Genomic DNA, 9,927 nt, shown 5'->3' on the forward strand with positions numbered 1-9,927 from the left:
CCATGTGATAAAAAAAAGTTAGAGAAAAAGGCACAATAAAAGCTAAGTATAGATATATGAAAACATACTTTAGAAACATGGTAGTGTACAGATAAAGACCGCAGTGTATGGGGAGTTATTGAAGAGGCCTTTATGCAGTAGTGCATGTCGAATGTCCACTAAAGATGACATTTAACTTTTGTGCGTCACAAAATCAGACCTCTGCTTAGTAATAATGTATCGAAGTAATCAATATTTCAAATTAAGTGTAGAAAAGTTTCAGGTGTCCATTCTAACAATAATGTAAACTGACATTAACACATTGCAATTTTGTCATATGCTGACATGTTGGAGACCGTGGCTGTTTTTGAAGACAAATGTTGATGGTGTTAGGACAGCAACCAGCCACAAATTTACTTTGAGTTCCTTTATTCAAAGGAAACCGTTACCGGTTTCGAATCGTTGCGATTCATCATCAGACGGTTTACATGCTTTCTTTCTGACATTTGGTGTGTTTTTTATAGATTAATTGTCCTAAAATATAAATAAAACATAATTACAAACACGCCACACACGGATGGTTGCGTTGCAGATTTACGTTGCATGTGACTTACGTGAAACGTCGGTTTCGAGTGATTGTTTCCATAACATTCATCCAATCGATGTAAATGCATTTCCACTGCATCCTCGTTGTTGCACACGTAATAGTTTTCACTGTACACTTTAGATTTGTCGCTGAGATCATTCCAAACACGCACCACATGTTTTGGTGCATACAAAGAGTTTACAAACATATGGGTTAGTGGTGGGCAGGAAAGAGCGTATCTGTTAGAAATCACAGTGACTGAGAAGTCACAGATATCACAGTAGCAACTTTACAGAATCTAACTGCGATTTCAATCACAGTTAGCAGTCGCAAGTAGTATTTCATATTCAAAGACGTGAGCCATCTATTGGTCGAATTTAGCACTGCTTTCTGCGATTTCAGTGACAAGTCCCAACTAAGAGTCGCAAGTAGCAACTAGAAAGCGCGGTTAACAGTGCCATCTGTTGGCCAAAGTTCGTACTACGTCCATCTCTGCGATGCGGTATCAAGTCTAACTGCGATTTCCGTGACAAGTCGCAACTAAGAGTCGCAAGTAGCAACTAAAAAGCGCAGTTAGCACTGCCATCTGTTGAGCAAAGTTCATACTACGCTATTCGCTACCGAGTCAAACTGCGATTTCTGTGACAAATCGCAACTAAGAGTCGCAAGTAGCAACTAAAAAGCGCAGTTAACATACTTTTCCTAGTCATCTGTTGACCGACGTACGTACTTCGTTATGAGAGCCTTGTGCCTCACGAGTTCGATGTGCTGTGTGTGCATATGAAGGGCTTATTTCAATAGTGGTACAAGTCCATTTTTGTTCATTTTGAGATACAGAGTCGTAAAGTTAAATGAGCGCTGACAAATCTGCATTTGAGATACCAGAAATATTCAAGCATATGGCTTCTTGCTAGAGATGAACCTTTATTTATGTTTGTTTGGATCACTAATTTCAGAAGCATTATAGACAGAAAAGTGGAGCTAATGGACTTGTACCACTATTGAAATAAGCCCTTCATATTATATGACGACATGCGCATTCAGCATCAGTTATGATTGGTCAAATACTGCTGTGACTCTGAATGTATTATATTAATAAGAAGCAACATTGCCTTTCTCTCCTGAAAATATCAAGTAACGTAACAAATGTGTTTGATTCTGCTTCCAATATGACAGTTTTGGTTAATACTCCACATGCCTACAGGACTTTGCAATGTTAACACAGCACAACTCAGACATCTGTATAAGTGTAGAGAAATGAAAACAGTCATATGAATGCCTCACTTTTGTTCCGATACAGTTCAAGACTCGGGAGAAAAGTTTTACACCTGGTGTTCTACTGGCAACTTCACACACAAGAACTTTTTGCCGACACTACTACCACCTACATAAGTAAGCTTTTCCTGTGTTACTTTCAAGTAATGCACTTAAGCTATTCCCGATTTAACTCGAAGATCTGTACTTCCCACTTTCATATCAACAGCCTCAAAATGCATATTGTAGACTTCGGGATATGTTACAGGTCAGTGTCACACCAAGATTGTGGAGAAAGGGGGGGGGGCGGCATGTCACTCTCCAACAAGTGTTTACCAATAAGTAAGTGGCGGAAAATTATTGGTATAGGACAGCTTAAACATGTGGAAAATGAGATTTTTATAATTCACTCACTGTATTTGACATTTATTATTCCTTTAAAATCGCACAACAACTTCAATAAAACACAGTTTAATCATTCACACACTTATTTCACAATTATTTCACTTTTAAACTGCAAATCGTAAGAGCTGTCTTGAATCTTCAAGAGTCTCTCTCAAAAACAGCCTTGATGTGGTTAGATACGTACAGCAACCAGTAATCAGAGTCAGAACTGTGTCTGCAAAAACACAAGGATTATTAAACAATTTTTGCTGTCATTAATTACTAGCAATATAGTTGACAGAGTAGATTGCTAATATTTGCTATAATGAATATCACATTTGCAAGAACGATCTCACTGAAGTAATTAAGTCCATTGAAACGCTTAGAAACTAACCTCTCGTCTGACGAAAACGGTCTAAAGACGCTGTGGCAATTTCTTCAGATCTGTTGACAATGATATTTTGAGTTATCACTTTACTGAGTGACTGAAATGTAGTTCAGGTACCTGTGAACATAACAATATGTTAGAATTCATTTTCTAAATACGAACTATTACGGTACTGTACGCTACTTACATATTAATTACACTATTAATATTTTCACAGTTGTTTCTTTAATACAAAATTAAAGCCAACGGAAGAAAAAACGTAAAACATACTTGCCAATGACAGGTTTGTTGAGATGCAATTTTCTGTGTTGACAGATGTAACTTTTTCATACGGTGGTAAGTAGCAGGAATCACAGAAATCGCAGAAGTAGCAGAAGTCACAGAAATCGCAGAAATCGCAGAAGTAGCAGAAGTCACAGAAATCGCAGAAGTAGCAGAAATCGCGGAAGTAGCAGAAATCGCAGAAATAGCAGTGGCGGAGGGATACACGAACTATGTTCCTTAACTGCGACTCTTAACTGCGACAAATCACAGTTAAGAATAACAGATACTGAAAAGTAGCATTCACAGAAATCACTGATATCGGAAAATCGCAGTTTAGCCCATCACTAATATGGGTGTCACAGATGCTATGATATATCGTAACATTTGACAATGATGTCCTATGTTTGGAAAGGATCATATATTCTTTTACAAAACTGTAATGTCTTTTACATTAGTACAGAGAGATTGAATTTTTTTTTATTTTTTTAATATATATCTGTTATTGCTAATTTAATTATAAAGTTTTTTATGTATATTTAGAACTGTATAGGTAAAATAGTATATTATTTTATTACATTTGGCAGCATGAGAATTATACTAACATATAAATTTTCTACTTGATCTGCAGATAGGTGTATTAATATTATTTGCTTTGGAGGCTGGAAAGTGATTTTTGGAAATTTTTCAGGAAAGGGGTGTTAGCCAACTCTGTTTGTTCGTTAAGGATATAGTCTGGGGTGCTGTTTTTGTGTGTGTGTATTTCTAATTCTTCCAATATATTCATAGTGGCTCCTTTTTCAGTTAGATGCAAAATCTTTAAGTTCTCCTCAATATTTCCCACTGAATGGTTTTCTTCAGCAATATGGGCTGCAAATGCTGATTTGTTTAAGTTACCAAGTCTTAGAGCGTCAATATGTTCTTTGTATCTAGTTTCAAAACTTCTGCCTGTCTGTCCAATGTAGAATTTTGGGCATGTATCACATTTGAGTTTGTATATTCCTGATTTACGGTAGGGACTCTTGGAGGTGTTTACATCATGGATTACTTTTTGTTGTAATTTATTATTTGTGGAAAAGCTGATTCTGATATTTTTCTTCTTTTTATATAAGTTTGCTATTTGGTATGAAAGTGGGCCTATGTATGGGAGAGTAGCATAGTTAGGTTTGGCTTCAGTGGCACACTGATTTGGCTTGAAGTGACTGCTGTGAAGTGGATCTGTGGGTTTTCTCTGCATTTTGTTGTGGAGCTTTTCTATTACTGTGGGTTTATATTCATTATTATGAGCAACTGTTTTAATTATATTGATTTCTTTTTGTTGGTCTGTGTCACTCATTGGTACTTTTTTAATTCGGTGTAGAATCGTTCTGAAATATGCCATTTTTGTTGGCGGGGGTGGCAAGATGAGTCGCTAATACTGACATCTGTGGTGGTAGGTTTTCTGTAAATACTGAATTGATGTTTATTGTTACTATTGCAAATTTTCAGGTCAAGAAAGTTAATGCTTTTATTAGTTTCATGTTCAACTGTGAATTTAATATTTTTGTGCATTTTGCTAAGATCTGCTGCTAATGTATCTATTTCATTGCTTGTACCATTAAAAAGCAGTATTGTATCATCAACATATCTTCTGTAGTATATTATTTTGTTTGAGATGTGATGGTTGGCAGAAAAGAATTTTTATTCTATATGGTTGATGTAGATGTCAGCCAATATCCCAGCTAAGCTACTTCCCATTGCCAAACCATCATGTTGTTGGTACAGTTTGTTGTTGAAGCTAAAGTAATTATGCTCTAGACTAGGTGAAAGTATTTCTATGAGTACACAGATCTCTGCAACACTAATTTTCTTATATTTAAGCAGATTGTTTCTTATAATGTTAATAGTCTCCTTTACAGGGATGTTCGTGTACAGGTTGACTATGTCTAGTGATGCTAATTTAGCTGTTGGTGGGATGTGGATGTCTTTAATTAAGCTTATGAGTTCATGTGTGTTATGTATGGTGTAGTTATTTTCAAATGTATAGTATTTGGTAATGAGGTCTTTTAATTTACGGCTTATGAAGTATGCAGGGCTGTTTCTTGAGTTAACAATCGGGCGAATGGGACAATTTTCTTTATGAACCTTTGGCTGTGCACGCAGTTTTGGTGCCGAGGGATTCATTGTTATGCAGTTACGTATTTCATATTTGTTCAGTAAAAAGTTACAGTTTTGTAGTAGCTTTCGGAGTTTAGTTTGGAATTTTACTGTAGGATCTGTCTTTATTTCAGTAATATTGTTGCTATGGAAAAATTGCAAGGTTTTCTCTACATATTCTCTTTCATGCATTATGATTAAAGAATTTCCTTTGTCAGCTTTTACTATGAGTGCTTTACTTTCAGACAGTTTGCTGTTAATATTTTTCAAATCTTTAAGTTCAGTGTTTTCGCGGGTATTATTTGTTTGAAGTTGTTTTATTATCAGTTTATTTGTCTTGTATGCAACTGCATTTTTCTCACATGTGTCTAGTTTTGCTGTGTCATAAGCAAGTTTTGTGCAGGCTATGAGGTTTTTAACACTGTGATTATTGAGATTTGTTCTAATATTATGTTTCAGACCTTTATTTAATAAAGTGAGTTCACTGCTGCTAAATTGGATGTCAGTTGTATTAATGACTCTATCAAAAAATTTGTGTTGGCTTAGCTGCTTGTTATTATCAAACTCTGGATTGTTCATAGACTTTAAGGCTTCAATTTTCTTTTTGTGTTTGGATAGGATAATCTTTTGTTCTTTGTCTACTTTATCGTCTATGTGCTGTAGGATGTGAGAGAATTGTAAAGGTGAGAAGCTGTGTCCTAGCTGCAGATGCAAGTTGTACATGACATTGTTTAAGTGTTCTTTTTTCTTGTATTGCATTTTAATCTCTGTTTTTAGCCATATATTTTCACATTTCTGCTTAGCAAATCTGGCAGCTTTAGTTTTGCAGTTAATTTTGACTTTGACATATTTTGGGACTATTTTAAGTGACATACACTCTTTGTTGAATTTAATGTTAAGAGACGTTTTCATTAGGTTAATTTTATGTTTCTTGAAAGCATGTATATTTCTCATTACCTGGCGAGGTAAGCTTAATGCAATTTTGTCATATGCTGACATGTTGGAGACCGTGGCTGTTTTTGAAGACAAATGTTGTTGGTGTTAGGACAGCAACCAGCCACAAATTTACTTTGAGTTCCTTTATTCAAAGGAAACCGTTACCGGTTTCGAATCGTTGCGATTCATCATCAGACGGTTTACATGCTTTCTTTCTGACATTTGGTGTGTTTTTTATAGATTAATTGTCCTAAAATATAAATAAAACATAATTACAAACACGCCACACACGGATGGTTGCGTTGTAGATTTACGTTGCATGTGACTTACGTGAAACGTAGGTTTCGAGTGATTGTTTCCATAACGTTCATCCAATCGATGTAAATGCATTTCCACTGCATCCTCGTTGTTGCACACGTAATAGTTTTCACTGTGCACTTTAGATTTGTCGCTGAGATCATTCCAAACACGCACCACATGTTTTGGTACACACAAAGAGTTTACAAACATATGGGTGTCACAGATGCTATGATATATCGTAACATTTGACAATGATGTCCTATGTTTGGAAAGGATCATATATTCTTTTACAAAACTGTAATGTCTTTTACATTAGTACAGAGAGATTGAATTTTTTTTATTTTTTTTATATATATCTGTTATTGCTAATTTAATTATAAAGTTTTTTATGTATATTTAGAACTGTATAGGTAAAATAGTATATTATTTTATTACATTTGGCAGCATGAGAATTATACTAACATATAAATTTTCTACTTGATCTGCAGATAGGTGTATTAATATTATTTGCTTTAGAGGCTGGAAAGTGATTTTTGGAAATTTTTCAGGAAAGGGGTGTTAGCCAACTCTGTTTGTTCGTTAAGGATATAGTCTGGGGTGCTGTTTTTGTGTGTGTGTATTTCTAATTCTTCTAATATATTCATAGTGGCTCCTTTTTCAGTTAGATGCAAAATCTTTAAGTTGTCCTCAATATTTCCCACTGAATTGTTTTCTTCAGCAACATGGGCTGCAAATGCTGATTTGTTTAAGTTACCAAGTCTTAGAGCGTCAATATGTTCTTTGTATCTAGTTTCAAAACTTCTGCCTGTCTGTCCAATGTAGAATTTTGGGCATGTATCACATTTGAGTTTGTATATTCCTGATTTACGGTAGGGACTCTTGGAGGTGTTTACATCATGGATTACTTTTTGTTGTAATTTATTATTTGTGGAAAAGCTGATTCTGATATTTTTCTTCTTTTTAATTAAGTTTGCTATTTGGTATGAAAGTGGGCCTATGTATGGGAGAGTAGCATATTTAGGTTTGGCTTCAGTGGCACACTGATTTGGCTTGAAGTGACTGCTGTGAAGTGGATCTGTGGGTTTTCTCTGCATTTTGTTGTGGAGCTTTTCTATTATTGTGGGTTTATATTCATTACTATGAGCAACTGTTTTAATTATATTGATTTCTTTTTGTTGGTCTGTGTCACTCATTGGTACTTTTTTAATTCGGTGTAGCATCGTTCTGAAATATGCCATTTTTTGTTGGCGGGGGTGGCAAGATGAGTTGCTAATACTGACATCTGTGGTGGTAGGTTTTCTGTAAATACTGAATTGATGTTTATTGTTACTATTGCAAATTTTCAGGTCAAGAAAGTTAATGCTTTTATTAGTTTCATGTTCAACTGTGAATTTAATATTTTTGTGCATTTTGCTAAGATCTGCTGCTAATGTATCTATTTCATTGCTTGTACCATTAAAAATCAGTATTGTATCATCAACATATCTTCTGTAGTATATTATTTTGTTTGAGATGTGCTGGTTGGCAGAAAAGAATTTTTGTTCTATATGGTTGATGTAGATGTCAGCCAATATCCCAGCTAAGCTACTTCCCATTGCCAAACCATCATGTTGTTGGTACAGTTTGTTGTTGAAGCTAAAGTAATTATGCTCTAGAATAAGTGAAAGTATTTCTATGAGTTCACAGATCTCTGCAACACTAATTTTCTTATATTTAAGCAGATTGTTTCTTATAATGTTAATAGTCTCTTTTACAGGGATGTTCGTGTACAGGTTGACTATGTCTAGTGATGCTAATTTAGCTGTTGGTGGGATGTGGATGTCTTTAATTAAGCTTATGAGTTCATGTGTGTTATGTATGGTGTAGTTATTTTCAAATGTATAGTATTTGGTAATGAGGTCTTTTAATTTACGGCTTATGAAGTATGCAGGGCTGTTTCTTGAGTTAACAATCGGGCGAATGGGACAATTTTCTTTATGAACCTTTGGCTGTGCACGCAGTTTTGGTGCCGAGGGATTCATTGTTATGCAGTTACGTATTTCATATTTGTTCAGTAAAAAGTTACAGTTTTGTAGTAGCTTTCGGAGTTTAGTTTGGAATTTTACTGTAGGATCTGTCTTTATTTCAGTAATATTGTTGCTATGGAAAAATTGCAAGGTTTTCTCTACATATTCTCTTTCATGCATTATGATTAAAGAATTTCCTTTGTCAGCTTTTACTATGAGTGCTTTACTTTCAGACAGTTTGCTGTTAATATTTTTCAAATCTTTAAGTTCAGTGTTTTCGCGGGTATTATTTGTTTGAAGTTGTTTTATTATCAGTTTATTTGTCTTGTATGCAACTGCATTTTTCTCACATGTGTCTAGTTTTGCTGTGTCATAAGCAAGTTTTGTGCAGGCTATGAGGTTTTTAACACTGTGATTATTGAGATTTGTTCTAATATTATGTTTCAGACCTTTATTTAATAAAGTGAGTTCACTGCTGCTAAATTGGATGTCAGTTGTATTAATGACTCTATCAAAAAATTTGTGTTGGCTTAGCTGCTTGTTATTATCAAACTCTGGATTGTTCATAGACTTTAAGGCTTCAATTTTCTTTTTGTGTTTGGATAGGATAATCTTTTGTTCTTTGTCTACTTTATCGTCTATGTGCTGTAGGATGTGAGAGAATTGTAAAGGTGAGAAGCTGTGTCCTAGCTGCAGATGCAAGTTGTACATGACATTGTTTAAGTGTTCTTTTTTCTTGTATTGCATTTTAATCTCTGTTTTTAGCCATATATTTTCACATTTCTGCTTAGCAAATCTGGCAGCTTTAGTTTGGGACTGACATCTACATCAACCATATAGAACAAAAATTCTTTTCTGCCAACCAGCACATCTCAAACAAAATAATATACTACAGAAGATATGTTGATGATACAATACTGATTTTTAATGGTACAAGCAATGAAATAGATACATTAGCAGCAGATCTTAGCAAAATGCACAAAAATATTAAATTCACAGTTGAACATGAAACTAATAAAAGCATTAACTTTCTTGACCTGAAAATTTGCAATAGTAACAATAAACATCAATTCAGTATTTACAGAAAACCTACCACCACAGATGTCAGTATTAGCAACTCATCTTGCCACCCCCGCCAACAAAAAATGGCATATTTCAGAACGGTGCTACACCGAATTAAAAAAGTACCAATGAGTGACACAGACCAACAAAAAGAAATCAATATAATTGAAACAGTTGCTCATAATAATGAATATAAACCCACAATAATAGAAAAGCTCCACAACAAAATGCAGAGAAAACCCACAGATCCACTTCACAGCAGTCACTTCAAGCCAAATCAGTGTGCCACTGAAGCCAAACCTAAATATGCTACTCTCCCATACATAGGCCCACTTTCATACCAAATAGCAAACTTAATTAAAAAGAAGAAAAATATCAGAATCAGCTTTTCCACAAATAATAAATTACAACAAAAAGTAATCCATGATGTAAACACCTCCAAGAGTCCCTACCGTAAATCAGGAATATACAAACTCAAATGTGATACATGCCCAAAATTCTACATTGGACAGACAGGCAGAAGTTTTGAAACTAGATACAAAGAACATATTGACGCTCTAAGACTTGGTAACTTAAACAAATCAGCATTTGCAGCCCATGTTGCTGAAGAAAACAATTCAGTGGGAAATATTGAG

General features: G+C 34.8%; 1 long non-coding RNA gene across 1 annotated transcript; it reads right to left on the reverse strand.

Moving 5' to 3' along the window:
* Positions 1-2,320: 2,320 nt before the first annotated feature.
* On the reverse strand, positions 2,321-4,022 carry LOC126184536 (uncharacterized). The gene is made up of 3 exons (XR_007536834.1): positions 2,862-4,022; positions 2,598-2,708; positions 2,321-2,438 (listed from the first exon to the last, which is right to left on the reverse strand). It is a non-coding gene; the product is annotated as an uncharacterized LOC126184536 (long non-coding RNA).
* Between the last annotated feature and the right edge of the window lie 5,905 nt (positions 4,023-9,927).

Source organism: Schistocerca cancellata, chromosome 4 (genome assembly GCF_023864275.1).
Source record: "Schistocerca cancellata isolate TAMUIC-IGC-003103 chromosome 4, iqSchCanc2.1, whole genome shotgun sequence".
Taxonomy (NCBI): Eukaryota; Metazoa; Arthropoda; class Insecta; order Orthoptera; family Acrididae; genus Schistocerca; species Schistocerca cancellata.